The sequence below is a fragment of the Salmo salar genome, chromosome ssa13 (genome assembly GCF_905237065.1).
Source record: "Salmo salar chromosome ssa13, Ssal_v3.1, whole genome shotgun sequence".
Taxonomy (NCBI): Eukaryota; Metazoa; Chordata; class Actinopteri; order Salmoniformes; family Salmonidae; genus Salmo; species Salmo salar.
Genome location: NC_059454.1, coordinates 92,314,799 through 92,331,795, shown reverse-complemented (window position 1 = coordinate 92,331,795; position 16,997 = coordinate 92,314,799). Strand labels below are relative to the sequence as shown.

At 43.6% G+C, this 16,997-nt stretch overlaps 1 pseudogene; it reads right to left on the bottom strand.

Moving 5' to 3' along the window:
* Positions 1 to 16,997, bottom strand: part of LOC106568246 (WD repeat-containing protein 70-like) — an 85,137-nt pseudogene that overhangs the window by 16,777 nt on the left and 51,363 nt on the right.

Sequence of the window (16,997 nt, the reverse complement as noted above, 5' to 3'; positions counted from 1 at the left end):
GGATGGAGTATTAGTGTGGATTGGAAGACCCTAGTTAATCCCAGTTTGACAACGTGTGGTTGGAGGGAGTGATTGTATGTACATGTGTAGCAGTGTGGTGTTTTTTTGCGTGAGGTGTGTTTGCCAGAGAGAGAGTGGTGTAGCTGTGGCATGGCGTGCCCTGGCTCTACGGGTGGGACAGGATGGGGAAGGGCAGGACTAAGGGTGCTGTGCTGTGGGGAGGGTTTGTGACAGTGTCAAAGCTGCTTAACGCGCAGCTGTTCAGCCTCCCACCAGGCTCCCAGTGGTAAGGGGGAACCCCCCACACACAGCAACACAAAACACCCTTATAAATGCACATACTTACACAATGCATAGGCACATCATGCACTTATGTAAACAGTCAGCCAAACACCCCCACCCACTGCAAGCACCACCAGCAGCTGTGTGTGTGCCGGGTGAGTAAGTGTACCGGACATATAGGGGTTAATCTGCCCCACTGACCATGTGGTGGAGTAATTGATGATTTAGAAAGATCAAGAAAACGCTCCCAAACAGGACAGGGTCTTTAGGTAATCTATCCTATCAGCTTGGAGATTATAGATCATTTCATTTACATCACATGAGGATTTCCATTACACTCCAGTTGAGCTCAGAGACTTGACCCAGTAGCCTAACACAGGCAATAACCAAGTAGAACAACAGTCCAGTCTGTTCCAACCCAACTGACTTAGCCCAGTCAAGTATAGCCCAGGCCAGCAGAGCTATGCAGTAGCCTCACCCAGGCGACCTAGCAGTAGGGTTCCAATGTGGATATTCAGAGCCATGTGTTTATAGTGTGTTTATAGTGTGGGGAATACACTGTTTACACTCCTACTCCACTACATCACACCATGAAGGAGATGAGAGAGGCTCTTTAATCAGCTATTCAATAGCATTCTTTCGCTGCCTCCTGTCTGAAAAGAGAACATGTAGTGGATAGCATCTATCAATGTGTGGCTGATGAAGAGAAACTAATTGGTTAGATTTTGGTTAGTCAAACTGAGCATGTTTTTGATCTTCAGAAAGGACTTCCTGGCCCCTGGTTAGCTGCCAGTGTGTTAATTTTAACAAGGGTTAACAAGGGTATTGCTGTTGACCTTAGAGAGATAAATGGTGGCCCGGCAGAAACAGAAGGGAGAAAGGACCACAGGTATAACTAAAGGGGGAAATCTCAATTAAAATGTGAGTTTGCCTTAGCACCCCATAACCAACATCAGAATGAACTCCAAATAGGCCATTGTGGAGGAGCAGTGTACTGACCCACAAAGTGGAGAACCATAGCCCACTTGTCCCTGTCCCACCTTTCACCCTCCTCCTCCCTCTAAAGATGAAGGCCTAAATCTCTCCATCAAAGAAAGAAGGAGAGGGAGAGGCAGGCTTCTGTTTCACCACGCGTGAGAAGTGAAGTGTAAAGTACAAACATCAACACACAGACACACTATGGGAATGTGAGGCAGGGACACACAACACAACTAAACACAACTTATCTAGGTCTTTTCCATTTCTCCCCAGGGCAATCTACTGTAGGATTTCCAGGACTGCTACATCCACTAGTACTCTCACTGAGAGGTATTTCTCTGAGATATTTCCCACTGTACCTCAGTGGGAGTGAGTCTGTGAGTTGTCACCTGGTTCATGGCCTCCTGTGATAGACAGAGAAGTTAAGAGTGGATGGAGTATTTACCTTATCCAGGATAAAAAAATCCTCCGTTCCTTAGCACGGCCTATGGCCCAGGTCTGGGTTTATGCAGACTGTTTAGTTACCTTGCCTTTCACTCGACTGTATGGTACACCACTTCATAAAGACAGCACTTAAATTCTTAACCCATCTCAGAGCGGGACGGCTAGTGTAAACACAGTAAATTGCTCATTCGTCAGGTCCCCTGAGTGCACCCCCCAACCCCCCAAAATTAACTTTACTACCTAGCTCTGCTTAACTGGTTTGGGATGGGGAAGGTACTAAATATACATGGGTACATGCACTTAGAGGTGTGTCTCTCTCTGTAGGCTGTGCCAGGCCTGCTGTCAGACAGGAGAGGGAGAGGTGATGGCAGCCGGCTGGAAGAGGAGAGAGGCAGAGCAAGCAGGGTGCAACATGGCCGCTGTAACCCCAAGGAGAGGATAGCCGAACCTGGCTGTCAGGCCTGGACCAGAGGGATACTGAGTTAGAAGCTATTAGCCTCCATCAGACCTCACTGTTATGACTACAAATACACTCTGCTAAATCCCCTGGCCGACAGAGACAGTAGAGATGGAGATAGAGAGAGGAAGGGAGACAAATCAAATCAAATTGTATTTGCCACATGCGTCGAATACAACAGGTGTAGACCTTACTGTGAAACACTTACTTACAAGCCCTTAACCAACAATACAGATCAAGAAAATATTTACTAAATAAACTAAAGTAAAAAAAAACAATCGAATCAATCAAAAAGTAACACAAGAAATGCACATTACAATAACGAGGCTATATACAGGGGGTACCGGTACCGAGTCAATGTGCGGGGGTACAGGTTAGTCTCTGTATTCAGATAGCCAAAAGGAGCGATGGAAAGGGATTGAGGTGGAAGAGGGGAGGGAGAAAAAGAGCTGCACTGTGCATACTGTACTGAATGACATCACAGACAACAGAGAGAACATTCTCCCAATGATGAGCTGTGCATACTGTACTGTATGACATCACAGACAACAGAGAGAACATTCTCCCAACGATGAGCTGTGCATACTGTACTGTATGACATCACAGACAACAGAGAGAACATTCTCCCAACGATGAGCTGTGCATACTGTACTGTATGACATCACAGACAACAGAGAGAACATTCTCCCAAGGATGAGCTGTGCATACTGTACTGTATGACATCACAGACAACAGAGAGAACCTTCTCCCAACGATGAGCTGTGCATACTGTACTGTATGACATCACAGACAACAGAGAGAATATTCTCCCAACGATGAGCTGTGCATACTGTACTATATGACATCACAGACAACAGAGAGAACATTCTCCCAACGATGAGCTGTGCATACTGTACTGTATGACATCACAGACAACAGAGAGAACATTCTCCCAACGATGAGCTGTGCATACTGTACTGTATGACATCACAGACAACAGAGAGAACATTCTCCCAACGATGAGCTGTGCATACTGTACTGTATGACATCACAGACAACAGAGAGAACATTTCCAACGATGGGCTGGTGGTGTGGTTTCAATTATCGACAGACCTCTCCCTCTGATCTGAACCTCTATTTAGCCAGATGAAGAGAGCTATTTTGATTGGCTAATGCAAGACAGCCACTGCAGTGGAGTGTTGGTGAGGAGAACACCTACAGCTGCTGTATCTCTAGAAGCGTTAGAGAGGTGTAAATAACTGCTACTCCATTTTATGTTATGGATACATGCACTTTGCCTTGGCAACACATAGCATGTAGGTTCTCTACATGCAGACAGATTGTGTAGAACATTACTTCACATGCACATTAATATGTGTGTGAATGGACTATAATAATTTAGCTAGTTATACTATTTCATTCTCTATCTAATGTTTACTGAAGCAATTGGAAAAGCATCTACTGTGCCTCTCCTGCCAACACTGGATGGAGATGACAGGCAGAGAATAGGGGTACATTTCTACCCTCTTTTCTGGCTCGGCTGGGCCTTCAAATCGTGTTCCTGACTCTTTTCTCCTCTCTTCTCTTTCTCCTAGATGGGCTTGGCTGGGTTGAGCTGGGTTTTCCGGTTGTCCCTGCACTGAAAGACGATCATGCTACTGGCAAACCATAGTGTTGGGGGAACATCACCATTCTGGTCTCATCCACAAGTAGCACAGTTGGTCACATAACTCAAGTTAGATGTTTTAATGAAAGGCTTTCTATTGAAATGTAACAATGATACATGTAGGCTAATTATGATGTTCAGACACAAATGCATGGCTTGAATTACACAATGTAATACAAAGCCTTAGTCAATTGTTCCATAATTAACAACCCAGAACTTCCAACTTCCTGACGGTCTGCCCCCAGATGGTAAGGGTAGGCAACAACACATCTGCCACGCTGATCCTCAACACCGGGGCCCCTCAAGGGTGTGTGCTTGGCCCCTCCTGTATTCCCTGTTCACCCACAACTGCGTGGCCAAGCACGACTCCAACAACATCATTAAGTTTGCTGACGACACAACAGTTGTAGGCCTGATCACCGACAACGATGAGACCGCATATAGGGAGGAGGTCAGAGACCTGGCAGTGTGGTGCCAGGACAACAACCTTTCCCTCAGTGAGAGCAACACAAAGGAGATGATTGTGGACTACAGGAAAAGGAGGGCCGAACAGGCCCCCATTAACATCGATGGGCTGTGGTGGAGCGGGTCGAGAACTTCAAGTTCCTTGGTGTCCACATCACCAACAAACTCTTATGGTCCAAACACAACAAGACAGTCGTGAAGAGGGCACGACAAAACCTTTTCCCCCTCAGGAGACTGAAAAGATTTGGCATGGGTCCTCAGATCCTCAAACAGTTGTACGGCTGCACCATCAAGAGCATCCTGACCGGTTGCATCATCGCCTGGTACGGCAACTGCTCGGCATCCGACTACAGAAGGTAGTGCGTACAGACCTATACATCACTGGGGCCAAGCTTCGTGCCACCCAGGACCTCTATACTAGGCAGTGTCAGAGGAAGGCCCAAAAAACTGTGAAAGTCTCCAGTCACCCAAGTCAAAGACTGTTCTCTCTGCTACCGCATGGCAAGCGGTACTGGAGCGCCAAGTCTAGGTCCAAAAGGCTCCTTAACAGCTTCTACCCACAAGCCATAAGACTGCTGAACGATTAATCAAATGGCCACCCGGACTATTTACATTGACCCCCCCTTTGTTTTAACAATGCTGCTACTCGTTGTTTATTATCTATGCATGGTCACTTCACCCCTACCTACATGTACAAATTACCTCGACTAACCTGTACCACCACACATTGACTCAGTACCAGTACCCCCTGTATATAGCTTGGTTATTGTCACGTAATCTTATTGTGTTACTTTTTATTACATTTTTTACTTTAGTTTATTTAGCAAATATTTTCTTAACTTTATTTATTGAAGTGCGAGGATGCTTAGCTAACATTCACCTAGTAAGCATTTCACGGTAAGGTGACCTGTTGTATTCGGCGCAAGTGACAAATAACATTTGATTTGATTTGAAATAACTATTGATTTTCTGCATCATTTAAAAACGCTAAACTTAGATGTGTTTTGGTTGTTGAGTCAATTAGAGCATGCCCATTTCAAGCTCATCTTTCCAAAAAAGAATGTTATTTCAGAATATTTAGGCAAGTTAGCTGGCTAACTCATTGATCCTACTTTGTAGAATGCCCCTCTGGTGGCTACTGGTTCTGTTGCATTGTGTGTACTGGTCTGTGTAATATACCCCTCTGGCCTGAGTAATTATGTTTAGCGTTTAGCAGTATCTACAGTATCAGACCTTATTGAGTACAGCAGTATCTACAGTATCAGACCTTACTAATTGAGTACAGCAGTATCTACAGTATCAGACCTTACTAATTGAGTACAGCAGTATCTACAGTATCAGACCTTACTAATTAAGTACAGCAGTACCTACAGTATCAGACCTTATTAATTGAGTACAGCAGTATCTACAGTATCAGACCTTATTGAGTACAGCAGTATCTACAGTATCAGACCTTATTGAATACAGCAGTATCTACAGTATCAGACCTTACTAATTGACTACAGCAGTATCTACAGTATCAGACCTTACTAATTGAGTACAGCAGTATCTACAGTATCAGACCTTATTAATTGAGTACAGCAGTATCTACAGTATCAGACCTTACTAATTGAGTACAGCAGTATCTACAGTATCAGACCTTATTGAGTACAGCAGTATCTAAAGTATCAGACCTTACTAATTGAGTACAGCAGTATCTACAGTATCAGACCTTACTAATTGAGTACAGCAGTATCTACAGTATCAGACCTTATTGAATACAGCAGTATCTACAGTATCAGACCTTATTAATTGAGTACAGCAGTACCTACAGTATCAGACCTTACTAATTGAGTACAGCAGTACCTACAGTATCAGACCTTACTAAATGAGTACAGCAGTATCTACAGTATCAGACCTTACTAATTGAGTACAACTGTATCTACAGGATCAGACCTTATTAATTGAGTACAGCAATACCTACAGTATCAGACCTTATTGAGTACAGCAGTATCTACAGTAACAGACCTTATTAATTGAGTACAAAAGTATCTACAGTATCAGACCTTACTAATTGAGTACAGCAGTACCTACAGTATCAGACCTTACTAATTGAGTACAGCAGTACCTACAGTATTAGACCATACTAATTGAGTTTAGCAGCATCCAGTATTCCCCAGGCCAACTCTCCTCTCCTGCCTGTATAGTCACAGTACTGTCTGTACTGTAGCGCTAATCCCTGCTGGGGATAATTCAGCTCTGGTTAAATGGGAGATTAAAGAAACTACCTTAAACCTCTTAATCTAAACAGACAAGACTTCTTTCCTGCCCAAATGAGAGCTTAGACTGATGTAGGAGAGTTTTAGGATGGAACACAAGGACAAACCACAAATCCTGAGAGGAAATTAAATTCTAGGATCTTTCTAGGTAAGTCCTCAATACTGCATCTGTTGCAATGTACACAAATTAATGTTGTCCCTTCAACCAAATAATGTTTGATTATCTATGTCCATGGTTGTTTATGTTTGTGAACCAATACATTTAAATGAAACTTTAGGATACGATGTAGCCATTCTGGTCAGTTATTATTAGTGTTGCAGTCAAAGTTAAAGGATGTTACTCACCATGTTGGTGACATCTATCTCATACACCTTCTGGAAAGAGGCTCTGTCGAAGAACACCAGCTTCCTATTGCCCTCGTCGTTTTTCACCGACGTCCCCATCACCAGCAGCTTGTCATCAGGGCTGAAAAAACAGTCTGTCCTGTGGGTGGGCATCACACAGTCACACACCACAGTTCAGCCAGCTGATACTAGACAAGCACGTTTGCACAAAACGTAATGTCATACAGTTGTCTTCAGTAACTGTACCCTGCACATGTAGGTAGTGTGCCAACCAGTTACATTGAAGTAATCACAAGAAATCCCATAAAGGGTGTTAAAATCACCAATGATTAATGTCAAGGGAATAATGACAGTAGTACTCACATGGGGAAGAAGGTGGAAAGCCCTGTAGCCATACTCAAAATCTAAATCAAATCAAATTTTATTTGTCACATACACATGGTAAGCAGATGTTAATGCGAGTGTAGCGAAATGCTTGTGCTTCTAGTTCTGACCATGCAGTAATATCTAACAAGTAATCTAACCTAACAATTTCACAACTACCTTATACACACAGGTATAAAGGAATGAATAAGAATATGTACCTAAAAATATATGAATGAGCGATGGCCGAACGGCATAAGCAAGATGCAGTAGATGGTACAGAGTACAGTATATACACTGAGGGAAAAAAGTATTTGATCCCCTGCTGATTTTGTACGTTTGCCCACTGACAAAGAAATTATCAGTCTATAATTTTAATGGTAGGTTAATTTGAACAGTGAGAGACAGAATAACAAACAAAACAATACGGAAAAACGTATGTCAAAAATGTTATAAATTGATTTGCATTTTAATGAGGGAAATAAGTATTTGGCCCCCTCTCAATCAGAAAGATTTCTGGCTCCAATGTGTCTTCTATACAGGTAATGAGCTGAGATTAGGAGCACACTCTTAAAGGGAGTGCTCCTAATCTCAGCGTGTTACCTGTATAAAAGACACCTGTCCACAGAAGCAATCAATCAATCAGATTCCAAACTCTCCACCATGGCCAAGACCAAAGAGCTTTCCAAGGATGTCAGGGACAAGATTGTAGACCTACAAATGGCTGGAATGGGCTACAAGACCATCGCCAAGCAGCTTGGTGAGAAGGTGACAACAAGAAACAAAAAAAAAACTGTCAATCTCCCTTGGCCTAGGGCTCCATGCAAGATCTCACCTCGTGGAGTTGCAATGATCATGAGAACGGTGAGGAATCAGCCCAGAACTACACGGGAGGATCTTGTCAATGATCTCAAGGCAGATGGGACCATAGTCACCAAGAAAACAATTGGTAACACACTACGCTGTGAAGGATTGAAATCCAGCAACGCCCGCAAGGTCCCCCTGCTCAAGAAAGCACATATACAAGCCCGTCTGAAGTTTGCCAATGAACATCTGAATGAGTCAAAGGACAACTGGGTGAAAGTGTTATGGTCAGATGAGACCAAAATGGAGCTCTTTGGCATCAACTCAACTTGCCGTGTTTGGAGGAGGAGGAATGCTGCCTATGACCCCAAGAACACCATCCCCACCGTCAAACATGGAGGTGGAAACATTATGCTTTGGGGGTGTTTTTCTGCTAAGGGGACAGGACAACTTCACCGCAGCAAAGGGACAATGGACGGGGCCATGTACCGTCAAATCTTGGGTGAGAACCTCCTTCCCTCAGCCAGGGCATTGAAAATGGGTCGTGGATGGGTATTCCAGCATGACAATGACCCAAAACACACAGCCAAGGCAACAAAGGAGTGGCTCAAGAAGAAGCACATTAAGGTCCTGGAGTGGCCTAGCCAGTCTCCAGACCTTAATCCCATAGAAAATCTGTGGAGGGAGCTGAAGGTTCGAGTTGCCAAACGTCAGCCTCGAAACCTTATTGACTTGGAGAAGATCTGCAAAGAGGAGTGGGACAAAATCCCTCCTGAGATGTGTGCAAACTTGGTGGCCAACTACAAGAAACGTCTGACCTCTGTGATTGCCAACAAGGGTTTTGCCACCAAGTACTAAGTCATGTTTTGCAGAGGGGTCAAATACTTATTTCCCTCATTAAAATGCAAATCATTTTATAACATTTTTTACATGCTTTTTTCTGGATTTTTGTTGTTGTTATTCTGTCTCTCACTGTTCAAATAAACCTACCATTAAAATTATAGACTGATAATTTCTTTGTCAGTGGGCAAACGTACAAAATCAGCAGGGGATCAAATACTTTTTTACCTCACTGTACATGTGAGATGAGTAATGTAGGGTATGTAAACATTATATAAAGTGGCATTGTTTAAAGTGGCTAGTGATACATTTATTACATACATTTTTCATTATTAAAGTGGCTAGAGATGAGTCAGTATGTTGGCAGCAGCCACTCAATGTTAGTGATGGCTGTTTAACAGTCTGATGGCCTTGAGATAGAAGATGTTTTTCAGTCTCTCGGTCCCCGCTTTGATGCACCTGTACTGACCTTGCCTTCTGGATGATAGCGGGGTAAACAGGCAGTGGCTCGGGTGGTTGTTGTCCTTGATGATCTTTTTGGCCTTCCTGTGACATCGGGTGGTGTAGGTGTCCTGGAGGGTAGGTAGTTTGCCCTCGGTGATGCGTTGTGCAGACCTCACTACCCTCTGGAGAGCCTTACGGTTGTTGGCAGAGCCGTTGCCGTACCAGGCGGTGATGCAGCCCGACAGGATGCTCTCGATTGTGCATCTAAAAGTTTGTGAGTGTTTTTGGTGACAAGCCGAATTTCTTCAGCCTCCTGAGGTTGAAGTGGTGCTGCTGCGCCTTCTTCACCATGCTGTCTGTGTGAGTGAAAAAATGTCCGTTTGTCCGTGATGTGTATGCCGAGGAACTTAAAACTTTCCACCTTCTCTACTATTGTCCCGTCGATGTGAATAGGGGGCTGCTCCCTCTGCTGTTTCCAGAAGTCCACGATCATCTCCTTTGTTTTGTTGACATTGAGTGTGAGGTTATTTTCCTGACACCACACTCCGAGGGCCCTCATCTCCTCCCTGTAGGCCGTCTCATCGTTGTTGGTAATCAAGCCTACCACTCTAGTGTCGTCTGCAAACTTGATGATTGAGTTGGAGGCATGCATGGCCACGCAGTCATGGGTGAACAAGGAGTACAAGGTAGGGCTGAGAACGCACCCTTGTGGGGCCCCAGTGTTGAGGATCAGTGGGGTGGAGATGTTGTACCTACCCTCTCCACCTGGGGGCGGCCTGCCAGGAAGTCCATGACCGAGTTGCACAGGGCGGGGTCGAGACCCAGGGTCTTGAGCTTAATGACGAGTTTGGAAGGTACTATGGTGTTAAAAGCTGAGCTGTAGTCGATGAACAGCATTCTTACATAGGTATTCCTCTTGTCCAGATGGGTTAGAGCAGTGTGCAGTGTGATTGCGATTGCGTCGTCTGTGGACCTATTGGGGTGGTAAGCAAATTGGAGTGGGTCTAGGGTGTCAGGTAGGGTGGAGGTGATATGGTCCATGACTAGTCTCTCAAAGCACTTCATGATGACGGAAGTGAGTGCTACGGGGCGATAGTCATTTAGCTCAGTTACCTTCGCTTTCTTGGGAACAGGAACAATGGTGGCCCTCTTGATGCATGTGGAAACAGCAGACTGGGATAAGGATTGATTGAATATGTCCGTAAACACACCAGCCAGCTAGTCTGCTCATGCTCTGAGGACACGGCTGGGGATGCCGTCTGGGCCGGCAGCCTTGCGAGGGTTAACACGTTTAAATGTTTTACTCATGTTGGCTGCAGTGAAGGAGAGCCGCAGGGAAGGTTTTGGTAGCGGGCCGTGTCAGTGAGACTGTGTTGTCCTCAAAGCGAGCAAAGAAGTTGTTTAGTTTGTCTGGAAGCAAGACATCGTGGTCCGCGACGGGGCTGGTTTTCCTTTTGTAGTCCGTGATTGACTGTAGATCCTGCCACATACTTCTCGTGTCTGAGCCGTTGAATTGCAACTCTACTTTGTCTCTATACTGACACTTAGCTTGTTTGATTGCCTTGCGGAGGAATAGCTACACTGTTTGTATTCGGTCATGTTTCTGGTCACCTTGCCCTGATTAAAAGCAGTGGTTCGCACTTTGAGTTTTGCGCGAATGCTGACATCAATCCACAGTTTCTGGTTGGGGAATGTTTTAATAGACGTTGTGGGTACAACATCACCGATGCACTTCCTACTAAACTCGCTCACCGAATTAGCGTATTCATCAATGTTATTGTCCGACGCTATTCGGAACATATCCCAGTCCACGTGATCGAAGCAATCTTGAAGCGCGGAATCCGATTGTTCGGACCAGCGTTGAACAGCCTTGTTAAAATCCCCAGCTACAATAAATGCAGCCTCAGGATATGTGGTTTCCAGTTTACATAGAGTCAAATGTAGTTCTTTCAGGGCCGTCGATGTGTCTGATTGGGGCGGGATATACACGACTGTGATTATGATCGAGGAGAATTCTCTTGGTAGATAATGCATTTGGCATTTTATTGTAAGTAATTCTAGGTCAGGTGAACAAAAGGACTTGAGTTACTGTATGCTGTTATGATCACACCACGTCTCGTTAATCATAAGGCATACACCCCCGCCCTTCTTCTTACCAGAGAGAGTTTTGTTTCTGTCGGCACGATGCGTGAAGAAGCCGGGTGGCTGTACTGACTCTGATAACGTATCCCGAGTGAGCCATGTTTCCGTGAAACAAAGAACGTTACAATCTCTGATGTCCCTCTGGAAGGCAACCTTGCTCGGATTTCGTCTACCTTGTTGACAAGAGACTGGACATTGGCGAGTAGTATGCTCGGGAGCGGTGCGCGATGTGCCCGTCTATGGAGCCTGACCAGAAGACCGCTCCGTCTGCCCCTTCTGAGGCGCCGTTGTTTTGGGTCGCCGGCTGGGATCCAATCTATTGTCCTGGGTGGTGGACCAAACAGAGGATCCGCTTCGGGACAGTCGTATTCCTGGTCGTAATGTTGGTGAGTTGACGTTGCTCTTATATCCAATAGTTCCTCCCGACTGTATGTAATAAAACCTAATATTTCCTGGGGTAACAATGTAAGAAATAACACATAAAAAAACATAATACTGCATAGTTTCCTAGGAACGCGATGCGAGGCGGCCATCTCTGTCGGCGCCGGAACCATTGTCTAAGCTGGAAGAGGTTTCTTGAAATTAGGGATGTCCCAGATCTTCAGAGTGTCATCACCTGACATGGGAGTTATTCAAGAGTTATTGTAATTATTTAATGGTGGTCTGAAGTACAACTCTCTCCTGTGTTACATACTATAGGTCACATGGCCTGGTAATTCTGGTACAGTGTTCTTAACTCAACAGTGACCTTCCTGGAACTATAATGGTTTAAGAACACTGGCACCACGATGAGAGAGTCCTCACAGGCATATCGAAGTCTGAGGCTTGGTGGGCCAAGCAGACAGTCCAGCTTAGAGGGACATACGGCTATAACAGAACACTCATTAAGACTCCAGGGGAACCCCTCTGCTTCTGTGTATAGAATGTGTGCTGGACAGCTTTGCTGATGATGACAGACTGGCAGTCTTTATTTGCACTTGGGGAAAAAGATTAGCTCTTTCCCCGCTGAAACAACAGAGAATGTAGGATGCGTGTTCAGACATTACAGCTTCCCTGAAAGCGCTGAGTCAGGGCTGGAGAAGAGGGACTCGCTCCATTGTATATACACACAGGCAAAGAGCTACAGTACAGTGCTGTTGAATGCACAGTCAGGCAATGCTGATGTTCATGTTAGATTGGTGGTGTACTGTAGTAGGAATGAATCAGGAAAGCATAGGCAGTGAGGCAGGCTGATAGATCTCACCTCCTCGAGATGCCAGTGTTGTACCGTCGTAGGAGAAGGTAAGACAGGAAGTGTCTATTCCTGGGGCGTGGGCCTGGCGACAGTGGAAATTGGTGTTGACCTGGGGATGGAAGAGGATAGAGGTCAAAGGTATGACAAGTGAAGGCGACCCAACATTCACAGACATTGTATCAGAGTGAACATCCCAGGACATTGTCTCAGTGACTGAGGTAGGAAATGCATGCTCCCTAGACTGTCAACCATCCTTAGTGAACTTCTAAACACTTTGCTAGAGGTTTTCTTTCACAAACGGATGTTGAACTCCACTCCAGTAACATGAAGCCATTTTCATGCTCCATATCTTCAAGACAACATACGGTTTCCATTTCATCCTAAAACACTATACCCTCAATACCTCCATTCTGTATGAAATCCTCCAACCTTTGCAGACAGGACACATACAGTACACACATTTGTTTGATTTTAGACTCCGGGGGTTTACCTTGGCAAGCTGAGCTGCCTGACTACTAGTCTTTGTTTTTCTCAATTCAAATTCGAAACACACTACAGTTGCCATAACTCAAGCCAGAAGTCCCACACCACATTACATTGCAGACAAACCACTTTGTCCTAACGCATTTAGGACATTTAGGCCTGGGTAGGTTGGAAAGCTTACAAGTTAATAGATTTTACATGTGACTGGGGTCAGTCATAATAATATCAATAACACTGTAGCCAATGTGTCAGGAGCGTCATATGTCCACTGACCTAACAATACCTAAATGACAATATGGTTGACATGATCAACACGTGCCACTATGGTGGTCCTCTTTAGCTCAGTTGGTAGACCATGGATAGCGGGTTCGATTCCCGGGACCACTCATTTGTAAAATGTACTATTCACGCATGACTGCATGAAAAAAGCATCTGCTAAATTGCCTGACAGTGCTAATGCGGGCTAAGACTCACTCACAGGTTAACTTCTTTGGGATAGAGGGCAGTATTTTCACGGCCGGATAAAAAAAAGTACCCGATTTAATCTGGTTACTACTCCTGCCCAGAAACTGGAATATGCATATAATTAGTAGATTTGGATAGACAACACTCTAAAGTTTCTAAAACTGTTTGAATGGTGTCTGTGAGTATAACAAAACTCATATGGCAGGCCAAAACCTGAGAAGATTCCATGCAGGAAGTGCCCTGTCTGACAATTTGTTGTCCTTCTGTTGCATCTCTATCGAAATTACAGCATCTGTGCTGTTACGTGACACTTTCTAAGGCTTCCATTGGCTCTCTAAAGCGGCTAGAAAGTGGAATGGGGTGTCTGCTGTCTCTGGGCAAAGTATAGGAGCAGAGTTTGTAAGTGGTCAGCCTGGGGACAGTGAGACTGGAGATGCACGGTCACGAGAACTCGCCATTTTTTTCTTTCTCTCTTTGAATGAATACAACGTTGCCTGGTTTGAATATTATTGCTATTTTATGAGAAAAATAGCATAAAAATTGATTTTAAACAGCGTTTGGCATGCTTCTATGTACGGTAATGGAATATTTTGATTTTTTTTGTCACGAAATGCGCTCGCGCGTTACCCTTCGGATAGTGACCTGAACGCACGAACAAAACAGAGGTATTTGGATATAACTATGGATTATTTGGAACCAAAACAACATTTGCTGTTGAAGTAGAAGTCCTGGGAGTGCATTCTGACGAAGAACAGCAAAGGTAATCCAATTTTTCTAATAGTAATTCTGAGTTTATGCTGCCCGACGTTGGCGGGTCTGAATAGCTAGCCTTGATGGCCGAGCTATGTACTCAGAATATTGCAAAATGTGCTTTCGCCGAAAATCTATTTTCAAATCGGACATAGCGATTGCATAAAGGAGTTCTGTATCTATAATTCTTCAAATAATTGTTATGTATTTTGTCAACGTTTATCATGAGTAGTACATTCATTTAGTACATTCACCGGAAGTTTTCGGTGGGTATGCTAGTTCTGAACATCACATGCTAATGTAAAAAGCTGTTTTTTGATATAAATATGAACTTCATTGAACAAAACAATGCATGTATTGTATAACATAATGTACTAGGAGTGTCATGTGATGAAGATCATCAAAGGTTAGTGCTGCATTTAGCTGTGGTTTGGGTTTTTGAGACATATATGCTTGCTTTGAAAATGGCTGTGTGACTATTTTTGGCTGGGTACTCTCCTGACATAATCTAATGTTTTGCTTTCGCTGTAAAGCCTTTTTGAAATCGGACAATGTGGTTAGATTAACGAGAGTCTTATCTTTAAAATGGTGTAAAATAGTTGATTGTTTGAGAAAATTGAATTGTGGTATTTTAGTTGGTTTTGTATTTCACGCCGTGCGATGCCATTGGCTGTTGTCCTCAACAGGTTAAAAACACCAATGCAGAACTTCACTTTACATTTATAGATCACGTAGTGTAAAAGGATATAAAACCAAATTTCATTTGTCGCATGCGCCGAATACAACTGGTGAAGACTTTACAGTGAAATGCTTACTTACAAGCCCTTTCCCAACAATGCAGGGTAAAACAAATAAATAAAAAATGGCAAATAATAAAATAAAATAAATGGTAACACAAAATAATGAGGCTACATACAAGTAATAAATGTACCGAGTCTCTGTGCAGAGTAGCAGCAGCGTATGTGAAGTATGTGAAAGTGTGTGTGTGTGTGTGGCGTCAATATGCAGGTGTGTGTGTGTGTGTGTGTGTGTGTGTGTGTGTGTGTGTGTGTGTGTGTGTGTGTGTGTGTGTGTGTGTGTGTGTGTGTGTGTGTGTGTGTGTGTGTGTGTGTGTTGGAGTGTCAGTGTATTATGCGTGAGGGTATGGGTAGAGTCAGGGTGTCAATGCAAATAGTCCGGGTAGCCATTTGATTAAGCTCTTTAAAACCTCTTACATCTAGGCATTCCGCTAGGCGTTCCCTAGCCAACAGCCAATGGGATCGCATGGCGTGAAATACAAAACCTCAAAAATCCAATAATTTCTATTTTTCAAACATACGACTATTTTACACCATTTCAAAGATAAACCTCTCCTGAATCGAAACCACGTTGTCCGATTTCAAAAAGGCTTTACAGCGAAAGAAAAACATTAGATTATGTTAGGAGAGTACATAGACCAAAATAACCACACAGCCATTTTCCAAGCAAGCATATATATCAATAAAACCCAAAACACAGCTAAATGAAGCACTAACCTTTGATGATCTTCATCAGATGACACTCCTAGGACATGATGTTATACAATACATGTATGTTTTGTTCAATAAAGCTCATATTTATATCCAAAAACAGCTTTTTACATTGGCGCGTGATGTTCAGAAAATGTATTCCCACCGAAAACTTCCGGTGAATTTACAGAAATACTCATCATAAACGTTGACAAAATACATAATCATTTTAAGAATTATAGATACAGTACTCCTTTATGCAATCGCTGTGTCAGATTTTAAAATAGCTTTTCGGCGAAAGAACATTCTTCAATATTTTGAGTACATAGCTCGCCATCACGGTGAGCTATTCAGACACCCACCAAGTTCGGGGCAACCTAAACTCAGAATTAGTATTAGAAATATTGTATTACCTTTGCTGATCTTCGTCAGAATGCACTCCCAGGACTGCTACTTCCACAAGAAATGTTGTTTTTGTTCAAAATAATCCATAGTTATGTCCAAATACCTCCGTTTTGCTCGTGTGTTCAGGTCACTATCCAAAGGGTAACGCGCGAGCGCAATTCGAGACACAAAAAGTCAAAATGTTCCATTACCGTACTTAGAAGCATGTCAAACACCGTTTAAAATCAATTTTTATGGTATTTTTAACGTAAAATTGCGATAATATTCCAACCGGACAATAGTGTATTCATTCAAGGAGGAAAAGAAAAACAGCGTGCTCTCGGGAATGCGCATATCCAATCTCTTTGTCCTCAGGCAGACCACTCAGTAACTGAGCTCCTATACTCTGCCCAGAGACAGGAGAAGGCTCAATCCACTTTCTGAAGGCTTTAGACAGCCAATGGAAGCCTTAGAAAGTGTCACGTAACAGCACAGATACTGTAGTTTCGAAAGGGACTAGAAAGAAGACCTACATTTCTCAGATCCTACACTTCCTGGTTAACTTCTTCTCAGGTTTTTGCTTGCCATATGAGTTCTGTTGTACTCACAAGACACCATTCAAAGAGTTTTAGAAACTTCAGAGTGTTTTCTATCCAAATCTACTAATTATATGCATATTCTCGTTTCTGGGCAAGAGTAGTAACCAGTTTAAATCGGGTACGTTTTT